This window comes from Uranotaenia lowii, chromosome 2, assembly GCF_029784155.1.
Source record: "Uranotaenia lowii strain MFRU-FL chromosome 2, ASM2978415v1, whole genome shotgun sequence".
NCBI lineage: Eukaryota > Metazoa > Arthropoda > Insecta > Diptera > Culicidae > Uranotaenia > Uranotaenia lowii.
The window spans coordinates 331568375-331583437 of NC_073692.1; the positions used below are offsets into that span (position 1 = coordinate 331568375).

Here is a 15063-nt window from a genome sequence, read left to right on the forward strand (position 1 = left end):
TCTTGGTTTGGTGTGATTTTTACTATTTATTTAGATTCTCTTTATTTCATGGTGATTTCAACGAACCGGACCTTTCTATTCCAATTGATCCGATTATCATCTCTGGAACTAAAACTCTCAACTGAAACTTAAGAAGAATAGCATTTTTTTCAAACTCATTTTATTGATCAAATTTGTTCGAAATTTTCCAAAGGATCGTTTGATAAAATTAGTGTTTTTTTTAATTTTTTTGAAACCTTGATTTTTGTTTTAAAATTTTTTTTAGTTGTTTATACTTTCACAATCCTGTTTATCTAAATAGTTTTTCAAAGTTAATTCTTAAAATTCAAAGTTTACTTTTGTTGGCATTTTTTTATGAATTGTTTAATTCCAGTGTTTAAAAATGATGACTTATCTAAATACGAAAAGATTTGATTAGATTTTTAATGTGTCAAGAAGTTTTACAAATCATTTCCGGTAGCACTGTAAGAAATTATCAAATCAATTTTAATTTTGGGGGAAAAGCACTTTTGCTTGCTTGTTTGTTTTTTTTTTTTACAAATGTTGATTTTTGCAACTTTAACAGGAAAATAGTTTTTTTTTGTTATGTTCATGGAGAGCAAACGATCTTCCGTTTTTTAACAGAATTTCACTTGAAGTTCTTGATAAATCCTCTCTTCATTTTTATTTATCTTTCTAATTTTTTTTATTTTTAACTGTATTTCATTTGATCGAATATGACCAGAACCAATCCGATTTTTTGAACATTCTTTATTTCATTGATCAAACGTTATATTCTTTCAAATTATATTTGTATGAATAAATTTTAAGTACCATTAGGCCGGAACAAATTTCAATTTCTTCTTTTGTCGCCCCGCTCTCCCCCTTCGATTTTTTCGAAAATCCAGAAAGGAGAAATAAATAAAGTTCAAGGTGTTTTAGTTAAACATTTCAAGCGTGAGTTTTCAAAAGGACGTATGTAACATCAGACAAAATCTGAGAAAAAGGAGGGACAAAATTATGTTAATATAAATAAATGCTATTTAAAGCTGTTTGATCTAGAATCAAGTTTTATCATGGCAGCTGTAGGAAAAACAATAATGTTTTAATTATAGGTTTGAGCATACTGGATTTTTTGCTGTTTCCTAGTGAATTTGTTAAAAAAAATATTTTACACCGTATTGTTGAGTTTTTTTTCACATACGCCATAATGATTCGTCGTTGTGACAGTTTAATATTTACATACACCCTTTATGATTCGTCGCTTGGACAAATTGTTTTCATTATGCGTCAAATCAGATACGTCGGTTTTTTCACATCATTCCAGATGCGTCAGTTTTAAAATAATTATTATTTTAAAACTGACGCATCTGCAATGATGTGAAAAAACCGACGTATCTGATTTGACGCATACGACGGTTTGCTGCGATCCTATCTGCTGTGTGTGCGATATTATTTGTTTTGACAGATGCGTCGTTTTACCAAAAAGAGGTGTAAAGAAGAATTTCGAAAACACTGAGAAAAGATGACATAGGTCGTTTGTATATTTTTTTAGCTAACGGCATATTATTTTTTTTTTGTACAAACAGTTAATTCATACAGAAGAAAATAAAATTTACTATACCGTGCAAACAGTAACTCAATTTGTTTACTTTTGCGACATACGTCCTTTTGAAAACTCACGCTTGATTTGTTTTTTTTTTTTTCAAATTTCAAACAATTGGAAGAGCGAAAGTCAAACTGTAGAGAATGATAATTGTAACACCTTTTGTATTCGAGTTTTTTCCAAAGTTTCGATCTGAAATAACTCGATTTTTCGTTGATGTGCTATGAAGGTTGTATGAAAGTTTATTGCATGCAAGCTTTTTTCCAGTTTGTTCCAATTTATTGAAAGTTTTGATTATTGTTTATTATAATCCCCCCCCCCCCCCCCCCCCCTCCCCTGATGTTTCAACTCCAAGTGACAAAAGAAGGCTTTCAAATTTGTTCCGGCCTTATCGGATTACTTCTATTAATTTTTTTATTTTATTTTGAGAGTTCTGCTGAATTAAATATTTTAATAATATTATTATCCTGTTATTTTTTATTCCGATATTTTTTTGAAATTTTGCTCCTTTTTCTTAATTCAGGCAGCTTCAGCATTAACAAATGATGTTTTCGTTCGTTTAATATATAACTTTAAAAAAATAAGATAAATTTAACGTTTTTAGATTGATGAACTTAAGATGCTTCTAACGCTTGTGAAATAATGAAATTTTCAGGAATTTTGTTTTTGTAAAATCTTTTATTCGGAACTCTTAAAATAACCCAACGTGATTATTTAAAATTTAGTTCCATAATAAATTTATTACTGACACTGAAAACGAAATTTTTTTTTCACTATTCACATTTTTGAGTTATTATCAAATATTTTCTCAAATAAAGATTATTAGTTCTTTTGTAAGTTTTTCCTCGTTGTATTAATGTTTAAAAATTCATGGCGAAGCTTCGCTAGATTCTTAATTTTTTTTCCTTTTTTTTAACACTATTTATTTGCATCTTTTATTGGGGGAGATTTGATTCGAAGTTATTAAGAGTTTCCAGAATCTTTCGACGTTTCCGTGAAGGAAACTTCACTTTCATCAATTTCAAAGGCAGGAGATTTCGCTAGGACAAAATAAAGTACACACTTTAAATAATCTCAACACTCTCTCTTCCCATAAGGCAAAAAGGATTACATTCCTAGCAAAACCCGCCGAAACTAAGAGTTTTATTATTTGTTCATCCAAAGGATGCGATTGAATCTGATAAGATGGTGAAAAGGCAAATTTCCGTAAATATTCGTGAACTTCAAGCCAAAAACCGTCAGTAAGGTTTGTTAATAGTAAAATTTCTTGAAAAAACATTTAAAATGAACAAGGAACACGAATTAAAAGCAAAAGGTTAAAAATATCACGATAGAAGAAAGAAAGCAGAAGTCTTCAAACAGAAATAACCGTTGAATTTCTCGAGAAGTTGCTAAATCTGAACTTTAATTATACACATACAATTTAGTTTTGTCTAGCTGTATTGTTTCAACGTATGTCCGTCCATACAAAAAAACGAAATTCTAAGCAACTTTTTTTTTTAAAAATAGAGAACGAGGGCTAGATTTGCCAACAACTCGAGAACATGTTTTTTCCCTGAACTAAATAAAAAAAAAATGAAGAAGAATTCAGGGTAAAAACAGCCATAACTTCATTTTCCGATGCATGCGGTAGCATTATAGATAGGTCTCATTTTGTTCAACAATTTTTAGGCCGAACATGCTTTTTTTCTAAATGAATTGAAAAATTTAGGGGAGTTGAGGGTGAAAACAACCATAGTTTTATTTTTCGATTCCTGTGGTGACTCAAAAAAACTTCATTCGATTCCTCGGAAAAAATTCACAAGATATATAGGTGTCATTTGATGCCAAATTTTTAAATTAGAACATTCCTTTTTCTGAAATTTTTGAAAATGTAGGGGTAAACTGAGTCGATTTGGTGTAATTTTTGAATTTTTCAAACCCTGGGGTCTAAAAAACTTCGTTTGGATTCAAAACTTATCCATGATTTTTTGCAGAAATTTTAAGTAACGTTTATATGATTGCTGCCAGCATGGAGGTTTTCGACGAAGTATTGCTCTAGAATTTAATTTTGATCTAAAAAATGGATTTAGAATTGTATTTGTTTGTTTAAACCTCTGTGCGTGTACAAATCTCACGCTGAGTGTTAAGGAGGCAAGGGTAATGAACCACTTTATTGTAACTTGCGCTCCGGAATTCTCTTAGAAAATTGATGTTTTCTTCTCACGGTCATAATTGAAATATAAATGCATAATATTTGAAATAAGCTGATATGCAGCTGAAATACTGGAAATGAAATTTAATATGAGAAGTGCTAGTCGTGATGTACAAATTTTACGTTGAAAATAATACCCATTTTGAATTTTTTTTTAGACCGTGCTTTTCTAATTTTACCTGCTCTAGCAACTTTTTTTGATTCAGCTAAATCTTTAAGAATATTTTGGGATTTGAAACCAAACTTCATCCTATCATAATTCGTGAAAGACACATAAATGATATTTATTCTTCTATCTATTTTCCTCTTTTCTTGTCGATTCTATTATTTTTGGTAAAGGGTACGTTTTTTGAGACAGCACAAAATTCAGTATTTATTTACAAAAACAATTGTTTAAGATAGATCGTTTTTTGAATATGATTTTCATATGTTGCTTTTTACTCAATTCACTAAAATAGTGAAAAGGGCGAGATTTTCGAAACTCACCTTTTCAATAAATTTGTTCATGTAAATAAGTAAATATTTTAAACGAAAGGTTAGATTACTAATTTGGTCACATCAACCTGGAATATTCTTATCAAATATGTACATAACTATATGCAAATATATAATTTTAACTCAGTAAACCCTTATTTCTTTGGAAACCTGGGTTCAAATCACCTCGGCAAAATTACAACAAATCTGACTTCATTCCACGTTGCAATGACCAACAATTTCAACAATTTTTTGAATAGGTACAATTTTTGAGCAAAAAAAAATATAAAAAACTGCAACCCAGAAAGTCAAAAAGTCAGAAAATGAAACATTCAGAAAGCTAGAGATTAGGAAAGTCAGAAGGCCTGAAAATTAGAACGTCAAAAAGTCGTTATGTCGACAGATTAAAATTCAAAAAATCAAATAGTCAGAAAATCATTACACCAAACACAAGTGAAAAAGAAAGTGATAAAATCAAAAAGTTAAAAGGCACTTCATAACATCGCGCATCTTTCGAGTTCGTTGTTGATTGAAAACTTTAATCTATAGAACACTTGTTTGTGGATGGTTAAAAAAATTGTTTAAACAAAAAGTGGTAAAAATGCGTAATTTAAAAAATCATACATACGAGGATGAAGGGGCTGAGGCGGCACAAAGCCGCCGAAGCTCCCAAATCCGAGGAGGCCGCCGACCCGCCGTCGGAAGCGGCGGCCCTAAGACATTGGTCTAGGTCTGCCGGGGCTTCCTAGGTCTGCGTGAAAGCTAGGGGTGATCCCTTAGCCCCGTCCGCCACGCGACAGCGTGAAGGACAAAACGTCTTTCAAGTTCGAACGCGCAGCGTGAGGAGTCGGATACCAAAACGGTTTTTTAAAGGACCATGGTAAGCATTGAATCAATTAAAGTACCCAAACCATAAACAAAGCACAATATTGGTTCTAAAATAAATTTATTTGGAAAATTTCAAAGTCGTAGTTTCATTTAAAAAATAATTTTAAAAAAAATTAATTTCGAATCATATGAAATATTCAAGAATTCATTAGAAAAAAAAAAACAAATAAAAATACTAGGGGGAAAAATCTGGGATTTGTGCCATTCTGGTAAATGTTCCATTCTGGGGAAAAAAATTCTGGGATATGGTCCATTCTGGGAAAAAAATTTCTGGTAAATGGTGCATTCTGGGGATTTTTTTTCAGGGAAATGGTTCATTCTGGGGTTTGATTTCGAGTATTTGTCATTCTGGGAAAAATTCATTCTGGGCAATGGTTTTCGGGTAAATGGGATACAATCCTTTCTTGGCACACGCCTGCTGTACTTCTCAATATCGTGAATCATTAGCCTTTGCGTAGAAACTTTAAAGGACGCAAATAAGCTAAGAGCAAGTTTACTGGTGTTGGGTAAAAGTGGTAGAAATTTTGACATTTTGAAAATTTTACCTTGCAAAAATGTTTTCAAGATCCTTGGGCGTGTATTTTTTTTCACTGTTTATATTTCAGTCGTATGTGATAGAAATATTGCTATTTTTGCATCACAGCATGCGAAACTACTTTTGCATGGCAAAATTTTCAAAATATGCAAAAAGTGACAAAATTTCTACCACTTTTTCCCAACACCAGTGAACTTGCTCTAAGGGGGAAAACAGTACAGAAAATTAAACCAATTATTTTTGTGAAAAGATTATGAAATTTATTGTCACTGAATCCATTATCAAGAAGACTTTAACTGTATATCAAATCTCACGGAAAAAATAAATGAAATTATGTATTTGTATCGAATCAACCAAGCAGCGTAGAGTAAAAAACAAACAAGATAACACTTAAATAGTTTTTCTTTTTTTTTTATTTTTTTTTTTTTGGCGATTTCGGTTGATATTTTACGGTGAAAATTAAGTCAAATCCAAACAGCTTCTTTACGTTTCGGCTTACTATGTTGTTTCGGCCATCTTCAGAAAAACTGTATTCCATAAAAATTAAAAAAAAAAAAAACAGAAAACAAAAAATTAGAATGAAAGTTTCACACAATTTTCTGTCACTTTTATCTACACTAGAAGCACTTAGAATTTTTTCACCGTGTGCTTTCATAACGGCTGTCTAACTTACTTTGAGTCAGATTTTGAACCGCTTCTAGTAGCTTGCGTTTTGCGTTCTTGGTGACGTCGTGAAGTCGGTTGTTGTCGTCGTGTTTGGAGTCGTCGTTATTTAATTCATTCTTGAAAACTGTGGCATCGCTCAAAGTTTTTTGATTATTGAGCTGTATATTTTAGAGATCTCGATAGCGTCTTGTTTTATGTTTACTGTATTTCCTTTTTTAGTTTTATATGTAATGTTTCAGCAGTCTTTCTTTTTCCTTCTTGGTTGACTCTCTCTAAAATATAAGTCTTTTCAAAATCAAATTTTTAGTTTTGTTCCAGAGCATGTTGTGTCAATCCTGTGGCCCTGGAGTTTTGTTTAAGACTCGTTTTGTGGTTTTTTATGCGTTTTTCCAGTGTTTGTGATGTTTTACCACAGTATTCCTTTCCATATTCACACGGTATCGAGTAAACTACATTTGTTTGTTTAAGTTTTGGGTTCTGGTCCTTCGTTTCAGTGACCAAACAGTTTTTTATTATGTTTATTGGTTTAGAAGATACAATGACATCATGTTTTCTTAGTAGTTTACTAACTTTTTCGCAAAGTTAGTAATGTTAGTGAGACATATTTGCCGTTATTTTTAGTGGGTTTGTTACTTAGCGAATTGTAAATGACATCTACCCTCTTTTTTAGAACGTATTGAATTCATCCGGATAATTATTTTGGTGCAAAATTCTTTTAACTTTTTTGATGCTCATTTGTCGTTTGTCTATGTCACTAAGTTTAAGCGCTCGATCAACTAGCGCTATTGCGGTGTTCTTTTTATATACGTATGGACTTTCTGAGTAAAAATTTAAGTAATCTCTCATTTTCCTGTTTTGTGTACCATTTTTTCTCAACTTTTCCTTGATTTCTGAAGAGTTTGGGTCTAGGAATCGCAAAGTATTATCTATTTTTTTTAACCACAAATTTGATTTTGAAAAGGCTTATATATTAGAGAGATTGAACCAAGAAGGAACATTACATATAAAACTGAAAAAATGAAATGCAGTAAACATAAAACAAAACGCTATCGAGATCTCTAAAATATACAACTAAATAATCAAAAAACTTTGAGCGACGCCACAGTTTTCAAGAATGATTTCGAAAATGACGACCTCAAACACGACGACAACAACCGACTTCACAACGTCACCAAGAACGCAAAACGCAAGCTACTATAGAAGCGATTCAAAATCTGACTCAAAGTAACTTAGACAGCCTGTTTGTACAAAAATCCGGTTGTCGCAATCCCTGTTCAAACACGTCTTCATTCATAAATATTTTAAATGTCTCTCGCTCTCCATAAATAGAACGCCTCAAATCTGGCGCCAATAGCCCTATGCCTGTATCGTACAGGCAATAGATTTAGAACCCAATAAACTGTTGATCAGTACACACTCGTTCCGTTTGATCCTTTTGTTCTGTGTCTGATCGTTCACAAAAAATAAATTTCTGTCCATCCGAACCGTCGCGTTTTTTATTCGTCCAATAAAAGTTTGTCCAGTTAATTGAGTGTAATTCAATTGTCCCCGAAAATCCCCGATCATCCAATTCCGGTAAAAACACAGCCGTTAGGAAAGCACACGGCGAAACAATTGTAAGTGCTTCTAGTGTAGATAAAAGTGACAAAATTGTGTAAAACTTGCATTCTAATTTTTTGTAATCTATTTTTTAAGATTTTTATGAAATACAGTTTCTCTCAAGATGGCCGAAACAAAATAGTAAGCCGAAACGTAAAAAAGTTGTTTGGATTTGACTTAATTTTCACCGAAAAATATCAACCAAAATCGATAATAACAATTAGCGGTGATCGAAAACGTCTCCAAAATAATATTTCACATAAATTGATAATTAAAAACGCATTTTTCAAAAGTCAAGGAACATAATGAAAAGAGTTAACTATCTATAAGTTGTTAAAAAAAAAGATTTCAAATAATAGATCACACTAGTCAAAAGTGTCTCCTGCTCACATCCTTTCCCATAAATTCTCAACAAAAAATATTTGCTAGGACGCATAGGTGACCTCGGTCCTTAAGCGTATATTTATGTCTTCAAACCCTTTCTCTGTTTTTCCCAACTATCTATTGACTACTAGGACGTGGCCGGCGCCGTTATTGACATTGAGAGAGAGAGAGCAGCAGCTCTGTGCATTGTGAATGAGCTGGTTATCCCAAGCACCATTCTTTTGACCTTTGAACACAATTGATGGCCACGGAATAGCAACCATTGGCGATGTGGAATTTGTTCTACAGAACCACGCCTGAAATCATTATTTTCGAAATGTATTTATCATTACCGTTACACTGATGTGAACCGAATAATTTGTCATAAAATGAGATATTTAAAATAAATACTGCAGCGCTTCACCATTAGATAAACTGTGCGGCAGTTCAATTTTCGACGCATGTTCACAGATAAAATTCGCACTACAATATTTAATCACAACATAAATTAGACTAAAAACGAACCCGACAATTAGTGAGTAAAAAAATGTGTTCACATAACACAAAATTTTTGACAATGTTACTAAATTGCAATAAATTTACAGTTACTTACTGAAGAAGGCCCCAATAAATGGCCGAAATGTTTGGACAATAATAAAAATATCTCATTTTTATTCCCACAAATGACTGATGAAGCCGTTTCAATCCCAAAAAAAAAGATGTTTCTTCTGTGGAATTGAGCCTGCTTATGGTTTTTGTGCCAATTTATTAACTCTTTAAAAAAATTTCCCGCTGAACAACTTTGTTCAAGACCGCAACTCGGTTCTTGGTTGAATTCTAGAAGATTATTATTTTGGATTTATAGTGATAGTATCCTAATAAATCAAAGGTTCCGTGTTTAAAACAAGTTTTGAATTTTAAATTTTGAATAATGTATGTTAGTTTGCAAAACTGCCAGCTGCTAAAATTTCCCAAAATTTCTTTCTTCTATTTTAATATAATTATTGACGATTGGTAGTGCTCTTAGACCAGTAGCTAGTGACGAAACGAACAGATCAATCATTACTTTATATATATTTTTTCTTTTTTGTATTTCAGTCAACCGAGCTCCTAGTAAGTACAGAATAGACGAGTGAAATTTAGTTTTTAGATTTTTTTTTTATGATTTTAAGGGACCGAAAATTGTACAAACTTTGAAATATTAATCATTCTTTCGTGTAGAGTAGACTTTTGCATGCTAAATTTCGTTGTTGTGACAAAAACTACACTTTTCATTCTTGTGACATAGAATTATTTTCAAACCTGGTTCGATAGTTTGTTAAGAAAACGTTAGCGAGGACAGAATTTTCGAAAACTTCTCTCCCAACACCAACTTGACAGCATTTTCAATGTAATCAATTCAGTTGCATCAATCACAGAGCACTCCTGTGGAAATTTCTTCTTTATAAACAAACCAAAGACCGTATCCTTAGGGGGGAAAAGCAAAAATGGCTTCGTCTTTCATTCAATGTCCACCAACACAAAGGACCGGAAGAGCCATTTACAACCAAAAGTCAACACACCCGACCCGGCTGATTCAGGAACAGGACACACCTTATGGATAGTGTAAGATAATGGGGCTTGGTTCCTTGAGAAAGGAAGAGACCCCCCCGGTTGCATGAACTTTCCATTTTTCTTTTATTTTCTCCATGCACCAGAAAATTGTACGGGTTGGTGCTCCAAACTGAACCCCGGAAAAGCAAAGAAAAATAATTAATCTTTGCGTTTATCTCGACTTTTGCCTGGCTAGTCTGGTGAACACAGTTTTGTTAGGATTGATTTTATTTTCAACTTCTTGGCACACAAAAAACTTTTCTTAGCACATGTCGGGTGAGGTTGTGTCTGAAGGGAAAACTCATTAGACTATTGTACCATAAGTTGGCTTAGCTGGTGATTTGAGGTCGTGCAACAGTGTCATTTATCTGCGATACGCTGCAAGAGTCGAGTAAAAGTTCTGAAGCAACTGTTGTCGCTTCAAGGTTTTCGACCGGTAGTAAAAATTGCAGATATTCATGGCAAATCTTCAAGATATATATGCCAAAAGTGCAATATAATGTGAACCATGGCAAAAACGTAAGATGCATATATCTTTTTGCGTATATTGTTTTTGTGACTATTGTAACAAAGTTTAATTTTGACAAACATAGTATACTAAACATAATCTGCAATGTCCTAGAGACGAAACAGCCAAAGGCTAAAAGTCTCTCTAATAAAGACAAAAAAAAATCTGCAATGTATGGCGTTTTCAGTCATAAACGCAAGGATGCGATTTTTTGGCACGCATTTTTGTAAAATTGATTTTCAAAAAATTAAATAATAAACATTAATTCCTACGGATTTGGATCATCTAGATTACCTGCTGGTAGCCGCCAAGAATACTAATTAAGATCTTGACAAACAACGCGTTTGTTTACCTGATTTATTTTTTCTCGCTTGGTTGGGCTATGGAATATCTTATGCTTTTAACGGCTAACGTTCCGAGGAACACCTCCAAACGGGCAGGAGGGACGAAAATTAATAAGCTTTCCAAGCAGCTGTCGCCCATCTTAACGGAACCGGAACCGTTCTCCCGACTGTGCAGGGGCTGCGATACTTGACGCTCGGGAAAAGAAGAAGCAATCTCTGCACCGGTAATTTCCCGGCTCCCGATGATTGCCTCCGATGGTTTAAGGTCAGCCGCACACACCGTTCCAATTATCCTAATCCTGACTGGGGCCAACCGTTCTTCCTTGGCAGCTGCTAGGACTTCTCTGGGAGCTAGTAAATAAACCAAACGGGCAAATGGTTACCGGTGCGGGTGGGAAAGCAAACAAACAAACACAGTGCTTCGCTATTACAATATTTAGTTGCTTCACGGGTAAACCTGAAGAAGACTGGACTAGCAATGATTTCAGGGAGCAATCCGAGGGGAGCTGGTAAAAATTAATTAACTACAAACATGGTAATGTGAAACCGCTGATTGTCCATCCAACGGTTGTGCGGTAGTATGAGAGTAAATTCATTCATAAACACGCAAACCTAACCTAGTTAGTATCTACCTTTGGAGATTCATGTTTCACTGCTTTCTTTGATTCTTGAGGTGCGGTGTGTTGTTGATATAAAACGAGCATAGCATAATTCATATTTTTTTCTTAATTGGAATCTACGAAGAAAAACAACTTGATTCTCTCATAAATTTCTAACCCCTAATACAACCTCTTTTTGAGATTCAATGTTAAATTTTTTGAAATAGTTCCGATTAAGCTCAATACTCATAAAAGTTTTTTGATTTTGATTATTTCATGTGTATTGACGACAACCACTATCATGAGTGGAAAATATTAATATTTACATGAACATAATTCCCTTAAATCCACTCGGTCCATGGCAACCGTTCTCCGATTTCTCAGACATCACACTTTCGCCAGATCACGCTCTACTTGGTCTAACCACCTCGCTCGTTGCGCCCTGCTCGTGTCGTTCCTACCGGATTCGTAGCTAACACCTGTTTTACAGGACAGTCGTCTGGTATTCTAGCAACATGTCCTGTCCAGCGTATCCGGCCAGCCTTCAACACCTTCTGGATACCGGGTTCGCCGTAGAGTCGCGTGAGCTCATGGTTTATCCTTTGCCTCCACACTTCTCCTGGTTGCCGCCAAAGATGGTTCTTAACACTCGTTGCTCGAGTACTCCGAGTGTACGCAGGTCTTCCTCGAGCAATATCTATGTCTCATAGTCATAGTTTTCCGTCTCACGACATAACTTGATAAACAGATTTCCTAAAATTCACTCGGTTCATGGCAATCGTTCTCCAATTTCTCATGTTTACCACATTCGCCAAATTACGCTCCACTTGGTCTAACCACCGAGTCTGATGCCGACCGGATTCACAGCGAACATCTGTTTTGCAGGGCCGTCGTCGGGCATTCTCGCAACATCTCCTGCTCAGCGTATCCGTCCAGCCGTAGTCACCTTCTGGATATTGGTTCATACTTCGCCTCCACACTCCATTCTCCTACACGCCTTCAAAGATTGTCATTAACACTCGTCCCGTAGAGGACATTCGGTCTCAAGAGCGTCATGTACAGGCTACACTTCGTGCGCAGTTCATGCCGCTGATCATTCACCGCTGGATCTCACGGCTGGTTTCACTGTCTGCGGTCACCAGTGAGCCGAGATAGGAAAAGTCTTCGACTATCTCCAGGTCTTCGCTATCGATCGTGACCTTGTTATCACTGGACAAGCGAGTTCGGTCGGTCTCGGATCCGCAGGCCAGCTACTTCGTCTCCGACGTATTAATCATTAGCCCAATCCTTCCTGCTTCGCGTATCAGTTTGCGGCAGATCTCCTCTATCGCCGCAGATGATCTGTCGACTATGTCAATGTTCGTCGGCAAAGCAGATAAGTTGACTGGATCTGTTGAAAATCGCTCGTCGAATAACACCTTGTAGCGACACGTTGAACATCATGCAGGATAGACAATCGCCTTGTCGAAGTCACCTGCGCGATGCGAATGAACTCGACAATTAACCCGAAATCCACACACAGCACTTTGCTCCATCCATCGTAGCCTTAAACAGTCTGGTCAGCTTCCCGGAGAAGCCGTTCTCGATCATAATTTTCCTTAGCTCATCACTCTCGATCGTGTCGTATGGGGCACGATCGGCACGATGAATAGACGGTGAGTAGGGACTTGGTGTTCAAGGCATTTTTTGAGCATTGGCCGTAGTGTGAAGATCTGGTCCATCGTAGACCGTCCCTCCATGAAGTCAGCCTGATAACTTCCAACGAATCTGTTTGCTTGTAGCGTTAGGCGGCGGAGTTGGATTCGGGACAACACTTTGTAGGCGGCATTTAGGACAGTCCAATTTGTCGCCCTGCTTGTAGATGGGGAACAGCTGTCGGAGGGGTGAAAAGAGGGTTACCCCCTAACCCTCTTTTCACCCCTCCGACAGCTGTTCCCAGATCCGGACCAACAACCGGTGCAGGCAATCGGCTTACTTCTGATGCGATACAATCCTTGCAAGCCGACTTGTTGCTATTGAGCTGTCGAATAGCTTCCTTAATTTCACTAATCGTTGGAAGTGGTTCCTTTACGTCCTTCGCATTGGCTACGCTGGCTACTGCTTATACCTTTTGAACACCTTACGGTTGTTCGTCAGGATGTATCCGCCCTGATTCCGGCAAATTTCGGCTTGCGACACGAAGCCTTGGCGACATGCTTTGAGATTCTTATAGAAGTTTCGTGTTTCCTGGGAACGATGCAGCTGCTCCAACTTCTCGAGCACCTCCTCCTCCAGGTGGCACTTTTTTCCTGAAAAATTCGAACTCGTTGTCTCTTACGCTGTCGGTGATTTTCCTCGTTTCTTTGCAGTACAGTCGCCAGAGCGGCGTGCTCTTCGTCCATCACCCTCCTACACTCCTCGTCGAACCAGTCGTTCCGTCGAGTGCGTTCCACATGCCCGATGACGTTCTCCGCAACGCTGTTGATGGCTGTCTTAATGGTATCCCAGCAGCCCTCGACAGGGGCTTCGTCAAGCTCGCCCTCTACTGCTCTGTCTGCTGCGACCTCAGGTTGCTTCAGACGTGCGATATTAAACCTACGGAGAGTTTTGGTTGCATCTTCACCATCACCACATAGTGGTCTGAATCGATGTGGGCTCCTCGACATGATCTGACGTCGATGATGTTCGAGAAGTGGCGGCTGGCTATCAAGACTCAAGATAGCGGTCGATCTATGATTGCGTTTGGTACGGTGATTTCCAGGCGTACTTGTGTGGAAGGCGATTCTGGAGAAAGGTACTACGTACGACCATTCGTTTGGAGGAGGCTAAATTTATAAGTCTGAGGCCTTTTTGGTTGGTCAGCTGATGAACGCTGAACCTTCCAATTGTCAGTATTAGTTCCTCCTCCTGGACGACCTGAGCGTTGAAATCCCCGATGACGATCTCGATGTAATGTTTTGGGCAGCGTTCTTATTCACGTTAAGCTGCATGTAAAAATTCGTCTTTGTCGTCACCGGTAATTTTGAGGTGAGGGCTGTGCACGTTGATGATGGCTCTTGTTTCTCAACCGGCAGATTTCTGGGTCGATCCGCCACCAACCGAGCACGTGCTTCTGCATTTTTTCCATCACGATAAAAGACGTTCGAGGCTCGTGTGTGTTTCCGCAGCTCTGGTAGATGATTTTTTTTGATGACCACAGGTAGTAAATCCCGGTTTACGGATTATATTCTAATACACGGCAAGCCACCGCGTCCCCCCAGTTTCCGACTTTGGGTCCATAGATACAATGGGGAGACTCGTGATATGAATACTCCGTGTATTACTCCTACTCCCAAACTCCACCTCCACGAGACCACTTCCAGCAAAATCTTTCATCCTTACGAATAGAAGTCCGAACTCTCCTCTTACGACATGAGAACCGGCATTTCCTCACAATGATTCAAGATTCCAACATAAACCCCCCCTCTTTGCAACTCGAGCCTGATTTCTCTTCTTACGACTCGAGATCCGACTCGAGGTTGACGGCTCAAGGCCCGATCACTCCTATAGCGACTCGAGGTAACCACTTATACTTCTCCTCTTGTTGATTAAAGGCCTGATCTCTCCTATTGCTACTCCAGACCCGACCTCTTATCCTGAAGACTCGGGGTTGATCATGCAACCCTCTTCTCCTGAAGACTCTTAGCCTGACCTCTCCTCTAACGATTCGAAGCCCGACCGCGTCGTGTGCCAATCG

At 37.0% G+C, this 15063-nt stretch overlaps 1 protein-coding gene across 10 annotated transcripts in view; it reads left to right on the forward strand.

Moving 5' to 3' along the window:
* Positions 1-15063, forward strand: part of LOC129744574 (heterogeneous nuclear ribonucleoprotein L) — a 528701-nt gene that overhangs the window by 435661 nt on the left and 77977 nt on the right. Inside the window, exon 2 of one of the 10 annotated variants that reach the window (XM_055737170.1) lies at positions 9403-9417. The exons of the other annotated variants lie outside the window; for them this stretch is intronic. The gene's annotated coding sequence lies outside the window, so the exon portion shown is untranslated. The remainder of the gene's footprint in view (positions 1-9402; positions 9418-15063) is intronic. 10 annotated transcript variants of the gene reach the window in all.